Consider the following 14040-nt stretch of genomic DNA (forward strand, 5'->3'; position numbering starts at 1 on the left):
TCTAAAATAACATTGACAACACAACTCTCATTACTGGTGTCCCAAGAGGCAGTCGCCGTTATCTACGAACTGTATCTGGAATAATCTGCTTTTCCTTTGCCTAAGTAATGAGATGTAGCGACGAAAATATCCAGGAGTGTTGACATGTAGGCCTTTGTTTACAAAGATCACTAAATATTGTAAAAGAAAAAAAGTGTAATGTGTCACTACAACATAGATAAAATAACGCCTTTTCCCCTCAACGAAGGCCACTTGCTACGATCCCTACAAACTTTCCTTGCGTACTGTATTAAGCAAGGAAAGTTTTCAGATCCATACATCTTGTCATACAGGCTCGTTCACGTCCATACATATTTTCATACAGGGTCACCAGTTACGAGTACTACGGTACCTGTCGATTTGCAAGACTTCGGCGATCTGTGTATGTCTTTCTAGGGCGTCCCGTTGTTTCCATTTATAGACACATATATTTTTTGCGTGAATTGTTCGCTAGTTTAATAGTCGATGAGAATTAGTCTACTGATATAAAAAACGAGGAATACCTAATACAAATCGGGGAACATTAATCTTTTTCTCTTTAAACTGCATGGCTATGCAACTATTTCCTACCGCAGTGCTGAAATTAAGAAAAACCAATCACAAGTATTTTTGTCTGATGTCCAAATAAAATGAGTGACTTTAATCACCTAATTTAGATAGAGAGATATAAACAGCTTCATAACGTTTCGTTTTTGTTGTATTTCAAAGAAGAAAATAAGGGTTTTAGTAACCCTTATTTTCTTCTTTAAAATATTTCAAAGTTAATAAGCGTTTATTATCACAGGTCTAGACTAAAAAGTTTTAACAATTAGGGCATTCATTTTAATTCAGATTGTGTACACGTCTTAAGATTTTTCTTAATTAAACCGACGCTATTAAGTAAAATTAGGTACATTTTTAATTAAAATAAATTGTTTGGACAAGTACTAAATGAAATTAGTTTTGAGTAATAATATTGTGAAGATAAGGTTTGTTATTCTCTAGATAAAAATCTTTTGTCAAATTAAATGTAAGATATATTTTAGGTCATACCTTTTTTTGGGATCGTAATTTGAAACGGTCTTTGAAAATAGTCTATTTTTGTTTATTGTTAGGTAAATGAATTGAAATTGATCTACTTAATCAAAATGTTTTAGGTTACCTAGTTAAGTTATCTAGGAATATTAGTACCTACTTATAAAGTGTGGCTTGCTTTTCAAAGATAAGCAGGTATACACTGTCAAATTCCCTCAGGTCCATATGAATGCATTATAAACATATATTATAGCCTATTCATCTTGTATAATTCAACCTATGGTAGCCTAGCAAATATCCTTTTTTATTCATTCGGTATTTCTTGAGATTTGTGCCCACATAGAAAATTACAAAATGTGAAACAATTTTATTATTTTTCTCTTTCTATTCTTATTACTCTGCAAGTTAGAAACATACTACTATTCATAATAAACAGAATTCAAACAATCTGTCATCCAACTTGGACCGCATCCATCTTGCAATGTAATTGTTAACTCCGATGTTTGTCGTAGCAGAATAACAATGTGATAGCAACGCAGTTACGAAGCTTTGTAGCGTATCAAGAGCTATTCCGACTTGTTGTTAGAATAATCATGTTTAGAATAAGACTAGAAAATGAAATAGTAAGTTTTTAAGTCTAGTTTATTCTTGAACATAATTTATGCTGTTTTTGAAGTAGAGTAGAGTAGTAATAGCTGAGTGGTATAAGTTGATGATACCTCCCAAGCAAGTGGTCGTAGGTACAGACCCGAGGCAACACACCAATCACTTTTAGAAATTATGTGTGTTTCAGAAAAAAATATCACTTGTTCCAACAATGAAGGAAAATCTATAAAACAGTTCTCGAAGGTACGCAAAGTCCCTAACCCGCAATTGGCCGGCGTGATGGACTGAGTGGCTCATTAATGGGTTAATTAATTTATTTGAAGTCAACAGTAACTACTTACTAGGGCTATTTTAAACGTGCGAACTAAGTCATGTCATTGTATGAAAGTCTCTCGCTCGCACTTACACATTGTCACATTCCTATGATTCTTCTGATTATGACGTAGTTCGCACATTTTTAAAGGCCTGAGTATAATAGTAAGTATGTACATATTTAGTCGTCAACGTAGACTAAAGCCTAAAACTGTTTTTCATAACGTGTTTGAAACTAGATTTGTAATAGGTTAAATTAATTTATTTTGTCAAGTAAAAGTACTTATTGCTATGTAGTATGCTATGCTCATACTTATGTTTCTCTCATAGATATCCAAGTTTCAACTAATTAATTACATTCTTACAAGCTTAAGCATTTGGTCCTATCTTCATATACATATGCATACTACTCTCATTTTGTTTAATTTTTATACCAATTACACATATAATTAAATTAAACATGTTTTTTGCGACAAATTAAACAAATAAACATTATACAAATGTTACATAGGAAATATTTCACGAAAATGTTTTCTTTAGCATATTTTGTATTAATGTGCCTCTTTTTCTCTTCACGAAACTTTAACATCACAAAGGTAATTAATATATTCTGTGTCTACATGATCTCTTTATACTCTACTAGAGGCCGCCCGTGACTTCGTCCGCGTGGAAACCCTCCCCGTGTAAATCCCGATCCCTGGAAAACTCCGAGATAAAAAATATGTGTAATTCTGGGTCTTCAGCTACCTACATACCAAATTTCAGCGTAATCGGTTAAGTGGTATTTGCGTGAAAAAGTAACAAACACCCATACATTCTCACAAACTTTCGCATCTATACTTATAATAAATCTGTAGAGAGGTCAATTCTGTACATTGAATATATTTAAAAAAAAAACCAATGGGGGATGTTTAGTAACGGATACTGATACCGAATCTGCAATTTATAATTTTCTTTTCTGTCTGTCTGTCTGTCTGTCCTCCGTCTGTATGTGTCGCTATCACGTAAAAACTACCGGATAGAATGCACTGAAATTTGGTATATGCATAGAATAAGTAGTGGAGCAATTTCTAGGATACTTTTTATAGCATAAAATTTCAAAGATTTTTAGAAAATTGAAAAAAATACGTAGAAATCGTTTGAACCTGCGTTTCCCTATAGAGACCATAGATGGCGTTACAATCCATTTCACAACATTCGCATAGTTAACGCGGCGCCTGCCGTATCGATACCTGTTGTTCGCACCAACCAATAGATGGCGTTATAAACCGCAACAAAGCATGTTTTTTCTAATTAATTTATTTTGATGGCTTTCTTGTAAAAAAATACCTTTGAAACATGGTATACATTTATAAGATTTTTAAACATAAATGTTGTATGATATATTACACAAAAATGTTGGTTTACGTGGGTCCGGTGCGATCGGGATATCCTAGATGGCAAACCGAGTAATTTCGTTTGTTGTCGTTGTTCGCCGCAACTGACAGATGGCGTTGTTGTTCGAATCACATAATTATTTAATAACCAAATTAATTGGTTGCATTAAGAAAATAAATTGGATAGCTATGAAACAGACTATGTGGTAAGTTTTAAAAAATAAACAACGGATGATATAAGTATAAAAAATAATTACGGGTTACGCGGTTTCGGACGTATCATCGCAAGTATACATTTTTACGCGTCTGAAGAGCTCCGGCGCAGATAGGACCTATAATAATATTCTGAATCCAGACGGGTAAGCAATGGTCAGTCTATTATAAGGTATTATATTTTACACTGTAAACTGCTACGGATACAGACGAGAGCGGAAAAGAAGGTAACCACAGGAAATCAGGCCTGCCTGAGCCTGTGTCACATTGTGTGCCTTTCGGGTCCCTTTCGTAAATAACCATTAGATGACAAAAGAGTTGTTAACATTTTTATGTGTAGGTGTATCGAGTGCTTCGCAATTCGCGTGCTCGAACGAATAAGCAACAGTACGAAATTCACGCGAGCGGAGCCGCACGGGTCAGCTAGTTTATAATATTAGTAGGATGAGTAGGTTAGCAAAAATGTAAGCCTGAAGGTCTAAATTAACAATGCTCTTTAAACTAATTAGTGTTAGTGAAAACTACATTAGAACACTAATGTTTCGGCTCTCAGGACAAGTCTGGACAAAAGTTTAATTGGGAGTTGTAATTAAGAGAACTAACATAGTGAACCACTTAGTTGGTTGGTCAGTCCAATATCAATGTATTTTATAGTTTACTACATATTACTGACAGTTTTTTGGGGTTAATGTTTTTATAGAATAAAATAGCTTATGAAAAATGTTTCAAAATCGGTTCAGTAATTAAGTACTTCAGACGTATGACACGTACTGACAGTTGCATTTAAAGTTATTCAGTGTTTTATTTGTTGATCTTCGAAATTATATAATAAATTCTATCACATATAATTTTTCTAACTAAGCGGACGGTCTTTTCCCTGCAATTTCCAGTCCCCTAGGTCGTTTGTTGCATCAAACAATCGAGCAAGAAACACGTTCAAGTTATCCCGAAAGTCATTATCAGTCATAACTTTATATAATTAAAAGTGTTTTTTCCTGAATAAAAATAAGAAAGGCAGTATTTCGAATATTTCGGCCAATCTGTTAAAAAAAAAAGAAAATTACAACCAACTCGTATTCCAGTATAAAATCACATCTTCCATATTATTATAACACTGTTTATCAGAATCATAATCTACACAAAGCAAGCACATTTCCCCAGACATTTGCCCCGAACATGCACATAATATTCACTTTCATGTTTGTTCTCTCAAAGCACACATTATCTCTAATTTTCGACGCAAAAAAACCGCAATAACCGTGACGAAACAAACCAGCCATTTATTAAATAACAACACAGTTTTTCATCAAACGCAAATGACGTCATAATGTCTGTGCTGTAATTTACTGCAACACATGGCTCTGGAAGATGTAATGTTTTAATATTAAGTTAAATTGGTACAGCTGGTTTGTCCTCATAATTCTGCTGTTGACATACAGTTACTGTTCTTTGGAGACCCCTCCCTTTTCTCAATATTCGCTGGAAGCCTAAAGTCAAAATCAATAATAAATATATTATAAATAATGGAGTCTATTTTCTTCTCGTCACAATGCTTTTCTTCACCGTTAAATCAAGTGGTAATTATTTCTAATACATAGTTTCTTAAATCTTACATGCCTAATAGTTCGTTAGCATGCAGAGTCTCTAAATCGTACTTGATCAGCGTTGTATACCTTAGGTCTAAACCCTCCCTCGTTAAGGAGAAGATCTTTGCCCAGGAGCGGTTAGAAAAAGTATTTGCAAAACACGAGCAGTTTTTAATGCGTGAGATGTTTTTTAAGACAAAAATGGGCTTTGCAGCTGTATATATTATCTAGTGAATATACATATATATACCACAGCCTCATCCCCGGAACTACATAACATACTATATCTATATAATTTGCACGTACAGTTCAAATAACCCTTCTTACGTTCCCCATGGGAGCCATAAGAGTGGGCTGTGACTACATAAAGCGTGTAGGTAATGTTCTGCTTAGTTTTGAACATGGCTCTCATTATGTTACCATGGGTGATGTAATGGGAATGAAACGCGAAATAATAGACTTTATCTGACTATTGTATGACTTGTGGCTTTCTTTGTATAAGTAGTTGAGTATATATCGACTACTGGCTTCTAGCCGCAAGTTTGTCAGCAAGAAAAGATATAACGGCGAAACAATAAAAAAACAAATAAATATCTTTGGACAACTCACTTATGGTTATTTGATTCCAAACTAAGCAGAGCTATGTTAATAAAATAAGTGATCAAAAAACTTATATACTTCTAAATAACGAGTAACAAACATAGCTGCATCCAAACTGTTGCGCTTAAAGTAAAAAGCCTATGTGTTATTCTAGGTCTTCAGCTACCTGCTTACCAAATTTAATCGTAATGGGTTCAATAGAATTTGCGTGAAAGAGTAACAAACATACTCACAAACATTCGCATTTATAATATTAGTAGGATAAGTAGGATTATATGATCGGAGTTTTTAAATTGAGCTTTTTAAAAATCCAAAAAGGGCTTTTCTACATTTGAAAGACGCTAAAATAAAATAACCGTACCACAAGTACTTGTGTAACCATTACTATAATAGAGCTTACGACGCTAAGCTAAGGAAAATACTCTATTTCTGCTAAACAAATAAAAAGCAACGTGCAGTTTTCTTTTATTCCTCACTCTTTTTAATTTAGTTAAGTGTGAGAATGTACATTTTATATGGAATACACTTTTATACTTGTTTTTGTTTACACTATCTAAGTAAGTGCAATGGTGTTGGTATATGAAGTTAAATTATAGCATTAAATATAATATTTGCGATGGCAAGATACAAAAATTGACATCGTATTTCAGACAATATTCGCACAACCACAATGAATTACACATTAATATCGTGCTAGTACTAGTGAAAAATGGATACGAATACCCGAAACATATCCAGTAACCGTCACGCCGAGTTGTCGGGTTCGAATTCGGACAAAAATTTACTCTTGAGTTTTTCGGTCCAGAAATGCTTTGTGAATTTTCTAGAGTTAGGAAATTGAGACCTCTGTGCCTCCTACGCCTAAACTCTCTATGCTCATGCCCTACCAGGCAATGTGACTCAATGTGTGAGGTTTTCATGTGTATTGTTCATACAATTGAAAACTATAAACAAAATCCTGGACTGGCAAGTTTCATGGTAAAGTTAAGTCACGTCAAAGTTATTTCAGGCTTGTAAAAATTTGACCCAAAAATATATTTCCAGAAGACAAAATATCTACATCTAGTCACGTAAAAGCACGCTCGAGGAACATTTTAAAACGTCGTATTTCCGCATGCATTGAGTGTAAGATCTCGGAAATAGGAAATGCAAAGTAAGCAGGCTTCAGTGAAGGATGAAATTCAAAGCCATATTCAAATATATGCGGGCAGCTGTGAAATATACGCTTAAGAGATGCGCCGAATATTCGTGAGGTATATTCGATCATGTTTGGTTTAACAGGGATGCAAATGTTTGCTAAATATTTGTGATGGCATAATTGAGTGGTAGTGTTATAGGAGAGGAGGGTATAAAATTAATGTTAAAATTGTGGTTGGATCTTTCTGATCCCGTTAATAAGGCGTGTTTTAGGCTATCATCAAAATCAATCACTTTTTTTCGCGGTTTTAGAAGTGGCTTGATAAGCGTGATATTGATAAATTGGGTGTTAGATCTTTAGTTCAGAGATTTTAATAATATATAGGTTTTTATTTGGAGATCTTAAGGACCATTACTAGACATAAACTTTTTTATGTTTATGCAAGTCTTCCCTGTAGCGTTTATTATAATAGATTTCTGAAAAATAAACCTTTAGCTTTCCAATATACCACCTTTATCATTCAGTTCTTTATAATCTACATTACGGTCCAAAGAAATATTCAATGTGGTAACCCAATCTCTACTTAAAGCCGAATATAAATTCTAACAATCAAACCGAGTATCGAGACCTCATTATTCGGTGCACCTCTATCAATAAGTATGGATATCGAAGACCCCTGTAGAAACAGAACAAGGGGAAAGTAAATAAGTAAGAAACAATCCGTAATTTAACAAGCAGATTGTTCAGGCGCAGTTTTAATGGATGGACTTTTAATTTAAACTTTAGTCTCAAGACATTACTAAGAACTGAGTACAAATATAGTTAGCTACCTCAGAATAATGTTCTAAAGTAGGTCGCGGCTTGAGGTAGAAAGTTTTTTCCTTTCTTTATTGTGTGGTTAATGGTGAACGTAGGGTCAGAGTTGTTGAACCTTCAATATACTAATATGGTACAACGACTGTTATCTTTATTGATAACTACTGCAACAGATTTTTAATTTAATCTCTGAAGCACAAAGATGGTTATAGTCTTCAATGAAATATCCGGTCCAAAAGTTGCTTAACCTTAACTTTTTGCGTCTAGTGTGCTATTGGAAAACTTTCCTAAAAAATCTTTTCATAATATTTTTAATCGAAATAAAGTCGATATTTGTATTTTAATTTAAAAACATTTAGGATACAATATTTATCTCAATAAAATACGATATTTACATTTCGATTTAAAAATATTTAAAAACCTTTAATATACGGAAATGTGTGTTACAATTTTATATAAATCATTTTAATTCAATTTGGTTTTAGATATCCTTAGAATTCAAATAGGCAATTTTTATTATACTAGGGAACGCGTTTACTAAAACGAGCAGGCAATATATTCTTAAACACTTAAAAGAAGAAAACATATTGCGACCATAAAGGAAATATATTCCTTCACCATTTTAGAAAAAAAGAGCAATGTTTTGATCATAATTCTTCTAGAAGAGAAACGTGGCGATAAATTCAAAATAAGGAAACGGTCCCTATTATCGGCAATTTGAGGGCAATAAAGTCTGCCCGTTGAAAGATGTACGGGCTGAAGAGGCTTGAAGAGGGGGAGTGGGGGTAGATATTGATAAAACCGCTATCCGTAACTAAGTTATTATCTAAATAGCCGTTATGTAGCTCCTAGTTGGATGGTTCGGGTTCTATTTCCCTTTTGAGTAAAAGTCGGGTAGAATGTTATTAGCTTTTTAAAGAGATGGAGTAGTGTTTGATTGGTTGTTAATTGATTCTTAGCTGGGGTTTGCTAGTTTATTTATTATCTACAAAGTAAGCGCAGAAAAGTTTTTTTTCAATTAATGCACTTTCCTTAAAAATCTTATTGTATCTTGCAGTGAAATTCCTCTAAAATTTGACAACAAAACCGAATTGAATTGTTGGTGATTTAAACATATTATACCAGGTTTACATTTGTCTGGTTTATAAGCCGTTAAAAGTAAGTTAATAGGTACAATTTGATACACAGCAATTTACAAAAAAACATTATTCACTATCCATCAAAGCCTTGGCAATTAGTACTAAAAACCTACATCCTAACCTCTCTAATTATTCAAAAAGTAATACCATTAAAACCACAATCACTTTTCATTTCACTAATAACCTAAAAAGCCTAAACGTCAAAATGACATTTGACATTAACCAAACAATTTAGGGAGTGCCCATAAATGTCAAAGATTGTCCCAAATTGGTGTATTTCGCGAAACCATCGCATTATCTGTCATGGTCATATTTCATGGTGTCTTATGGTCGTTAAGAAGGGTCGTTAACCCTATAATATAATAGGGTGATGTGACAATTTTGTTCCACGTGTGTGAGGTGAATGACTCTATTAAATATTATGTTTTGATACCTGAGTTTTAATTATATTACGTTATGTTAAAATTTATTTTTAAGAGCATTCATGGAAGCATTGGCTTCAAAGGTGCCTTAAGTTTAAAACATTTGCAGCACTCCAATGGCTTTTTTGATGCTTAATTGTATAACCGCTAGAAAACAGTAGTCTTATTTTTTACGGATATAATCTCTATATCCATCCCAAAATTCATCTTTTAATGGTTAACGAACTCACTTTCACATTCATAATAATTCAAGTGTGAATAAACATTGTAATATACAACATGTACTTCAAATATCTTAGATATTAAATTTAAAAATTATTTTTTACAATCAACCCGCTCTTTCTGCAATTTAAAACGTAAAGGTGTTCAAGAAAAAAATTGCATAAAAATTAAACAACGTGTTTTAATTAAAAAGCAACCTGCTCTACATTTTTATCGCACTGAAGTACTTCTTCTTGTTCTATTTTAAATCATCGTAACTTTTAAATATAATATCAGGTATCTATACTGATATTATATTCAAAAGTTTTCCTAGCATACATTTACTTGGGAGAATGAAAGTGACCTTTCGTATAAATCGTGGGTAGAGCATATTATTATTTCTGCGAGGAAGACCTCAATGTGCTCTGTATTTATAGCTGATGAATATTACATGCAAGAGGAACAGTGCAGTATTGATCGTAAAGCACAAGTCTCAATGCGAGCGACAAGCGACACCTTAAATTATAGGGAAATGAAGGCGAAAGAATTGTTTTTCATGGTTTTCTGGCCTTTTAGACCGTATCGTGGGCTTTAGTTTCAAAATTATTGTACAAAAGATAATAATGTAGAATCAAGACGCAAAAAAAAAATACTGACGAACGACTTTCATAAATTTCGTATAATCGTTTGTAGAGTGGGAGTGTGTTGGCAAACAAAGATGTTACATATGCGTTGGTTGACAATTGCTGGGATGCAATCTTTGGTGCCTCTGTGAGAAATGGTTTCAGTCCCTGTGGGTGTGTTACATACAGTAGGGCTCCATAGAGGTATTGTAACTGAGCAGCTGGCATACACGAAAATAGTGTATTGCATGCATTGGTGTAAAAAAAATAGTGTTATTAGTATTTCATACAAATACAGCGATATAATTAAACGCTCTTGTTTAAATCGCTACCCGCTTACAATAAGACAAACGCCTAAACCCATCGAGCCATAGTCCAGGAGCTAACAGCTTGAAGCTATGAAGCATAACATCGTACAACGATATTCTCTGCTGTAGTATATTTCGCATCTGTTGTTACAGCTAACAGTCTAGTGGATTTATAATGTTCATGCATATTCATCCAGCCTTCAGCGCTTTTAGAAACGGGCTTGAAGTGAGAGAGAATTTGCTTGGCGTATTTTAGTTCAAGAAATATAATAATATTCTATTTTTTTATTTTTTTTGTGAATTAATTTTAAGCTCCTCTCATAAGCTGTATCAGAACTACTTTTGCAGAAAAGGAGATTATCAATGTAACTAACTTTTAACTGTAGTTAAAACCACAGTCAGGCCTGGTTTCACCACTTTTAAATATCTATCAGATGGAATTTTACGGCTTTTTTCGTGTATTTGCTGTCACTTTATTTATCAGATAAGTTCACCTGTACACATAAAACTCTACGCCCACAGCGGCCATCTTGTGAACGTCACTTAACTGTCAATTTGACACATTGAAATAAAAAACTGCCAGTCGAAAAAAAGTTTATGAAAAACACGCTTCAGTTGCGCTTTTCCCGAAGTTTTTATAGAGTTAAAAATGATAAAATATTTTGTATAATGTCAAAGTATTTTAAGCCTGACATTTAAAGAGTTTCGCGCGCTTTCGTTCGGCTCAAGGGCTCATTAAATTTTGAAAGTGTGTAATCGTGTTAAGTCCTTTCAAATAAACCTTTGGAATCAAATTATGAACGGTGCAATACCAAAACCTTTGGTTTATATGTGTTCTTCTTAAACGTTTCGGTGGTATTTCCCAGTTTCTAAGAAAGGTTGATTTGATTTCTTATTGAAACTTACTCCTATATGGTAAGGAATTTAGCGCTTGTTTAAGTATGTAACCAATATCGTAGTCAATACACAAATTTCTGGTGTTTGTAGTTATTGAAAAATATGAATGTCTCGTCGGCGGCACAATGATTTAAGGGGTAGTGAGTTCTATTCCCACACTAAAACTAATATGGACTGGTTGTAATTTGTGTCCGTTGTTCAAGTATGTTTACAAAACTCCTCGAAACACAGGATTAATTTTCAGTCGTGGTACAAAAGTATTTTCTAAAATTTCGACAGTTAAATTCTAATGATACGGATCAAATTGTGGACCTAGAAACCACTCAAGTCTTTCATTATAAATGAAAACGAGACCAATTACCCATTGTTCGTGACCTGTAAATGTCTACAACGGGTAATTACCCGTGGGTAAACTTGGTATTAAGTTGTAGCACATTATCAACGGCTTGATGGGTCACACGACACTTTTTATGGCTACTACCACTACATTACTGCTCGTTAAATAGAGAAACGGCTCTTGTATCAAGGACCTAGAATAAGGAGTATTTATATTTGCACCATTTCTACTACTTTTGTGATGCATATGATAGCCGCACATTCCTCAAATTCAATAGTAGCGCATTATTGAATGCAGGTTTAGTGGATTCTTTGTGGATTCTTTGATTTAATTTATTATAATTTAAAACCAGTGTTTAATCAGGCGCTATTTTGAAATTTTAAAGTATGATCTGATATAGGTCGAATCTGATTCGATCTTATTTGAATTCGATTCTGTCAGGAGTATGCCGGCAGATTTTTCTCAATTAGTCTCAAATTAAGGCCTGCACTACAACTACATTTATGAATAAGTGTCAGATAACCTATCCAAGGTGACAAAAAATGTATGAAAACAACTGTGAGAATTCTTATTAATAATCTAAGTACCTAAGTATTTAATAGTTATCCAGAAGTGGTAGGGACTTTATTCCCAATCAATTTAGTCCCATCTTATATCATTTCCATTTTACACCCTGTTTTATCGCATACGCATCAATATGAAGGCCCCTTTACTATACAATCCAGGTTATTTGTCAGTAAGTATATTGGCTGTAAAGTAACGCAATAACGATGTTGGTACAAAGGCATGTTGTTATAGCTTAGTAATGAATATTCAATGTACTTCGCTCGAGATTAATTTCACTTGTAGCATACATAAATACATACATACAATTATAATTACATACATACACACACGATTTTAAATACATAAACATCGGAAAAATACGCTTTTATTTTCCATTTCAAAATCAAAATCAAATCATTTATTAATTTAAGTCAAATGCTGACACTTATGATAGTCAATGATACAGAGAGTGAATTTACCGCCAGTTCGGAAGGTAGGGCCATAGAAGAGCTGGCAAGAGACTCCTGGCCACTCTTTTAATCGCTATTTAATGTAAAATACAATTTCATCCAACATCAAGGTTTAGTTTTCCTTGAAAAGACGAAAAGAGCACAGTATCTAAATATATGTTTTCAGTTTTAGTTCCCAGTAATAGTGGGAACATCGAAATCTCATTTAATTAGCAATATTCTCAGTACCACGAACCATTTGGGTACCAAGTAATAGATCGAGTTCCGAGTGCTTTTGAGAACATTCCTACGCTTGATTACTCCGAACTTACTCCGAAATAATGTGATTCACAGTCGCTTACACTAAAAAAACAGTAATTTTGCATTAATTGATTACCATAATGCAAACACGAAATAGTTAGACATTAGATATTTTGGGGTCTAATTAAAAACCCCGTTACAGACCCCATATATATCTTTTTATATCTTTTAATTAGAATATACCTTTTTTAATTAGAATCTTTCTAGTACCTACTTATTCAAAAAACAAAGTTCTTATTGTATCAAATCGATTTTTTCCTTAGATTTCGTGGTCACCATTTGAACTAAACGCTAATTTTTAAAACCTTAATGCACAGCCTCACGGCACTGACATGATCATCACAATAATAATGAATAAATACAAAGTAAAAATAGTTACTACATACAAGCACAATATCACATGACTTTCCAACCAAATATGTCACTCTATACATGATCAAATAAACTCTCTACCACAATTGACACCGTGACACCTGATTAAGTTCCATCAAGCGACAAGCCAACAGATCACGTTACAACCTGCCACTCAATTTCACCCCCTATTCAACCCCTACATGCCGTGTTTTACCCCCTTGTTCAGAGAAACACTTCAAATATCATCGATCATGTTTTATGTCACGTAGTGTTGGGTAAATTTTCTGAGTATTAATGTTTGATAAACCTGTGAGTCTTTAGCTTGCTTTATAGTGTTATTTTTTGCCGAAAAACGGAAACTTAAATAATCAATTTTCAGTAATTTTAATGTCTAACTTTTGTAACACTACTATTTTTTTATTAACTACTGTATTATGGATTTTGCGGACATATGTACATATATTTTGGTTAAACTTCTCAAGATCTTGGTCCAATTTCTACACAAGGAACGTTCAAAATTGGGTACATTTTTCACAATTGTTTAAAAGAAAATTATTTTTTTCAATAATTTTGTTATCACCAGCGTACGAATTTGTATTCACTATATTATATCATACACTAGCTGACCCGCGCAACTTCGCTTGCGTCACGTAAGAGAGAATGGGTCATAATTTCCCCCGTTTTTGTAACATTTTTCGTTACTACTCCGCTCCTAATGGCCGTAGCGTGATGTTATATAGCCT

The 14040-nt window shown here is 33.5% G+C and overlaps 1 protein-coding gene across 1 annotated transcript in view; it reads left to right on the forward strand.

Moving 5' to 3' along the window:
• LOC142982270 (IDLSRF-like peptide) overlaps window positions 1-14040 on the forward strand; it is a 114151-nt gene that overhangs the window by 84403 nt on the left and 15708 nt on the right. The window lies entirely within an intron of this gene.

The sequence above is a fragment of the Anticarsia gemmatalis genome, chromosome 21 (genome assembly GCF_050436995.1).
Source record: "Anticarsia gemmatalis isolate Benzon Research Colony breed Stoneville strain chromosome 21, ilAntGemm2 primary, whole genome shotgun sequence".
Classification (NCBI taxonomy): Eukaryota; Metazoa; Arthropoda; class Insecta; order Lepidoptera; family Erebidae; genus Anticarsia; species Anticarsia gemmatalis.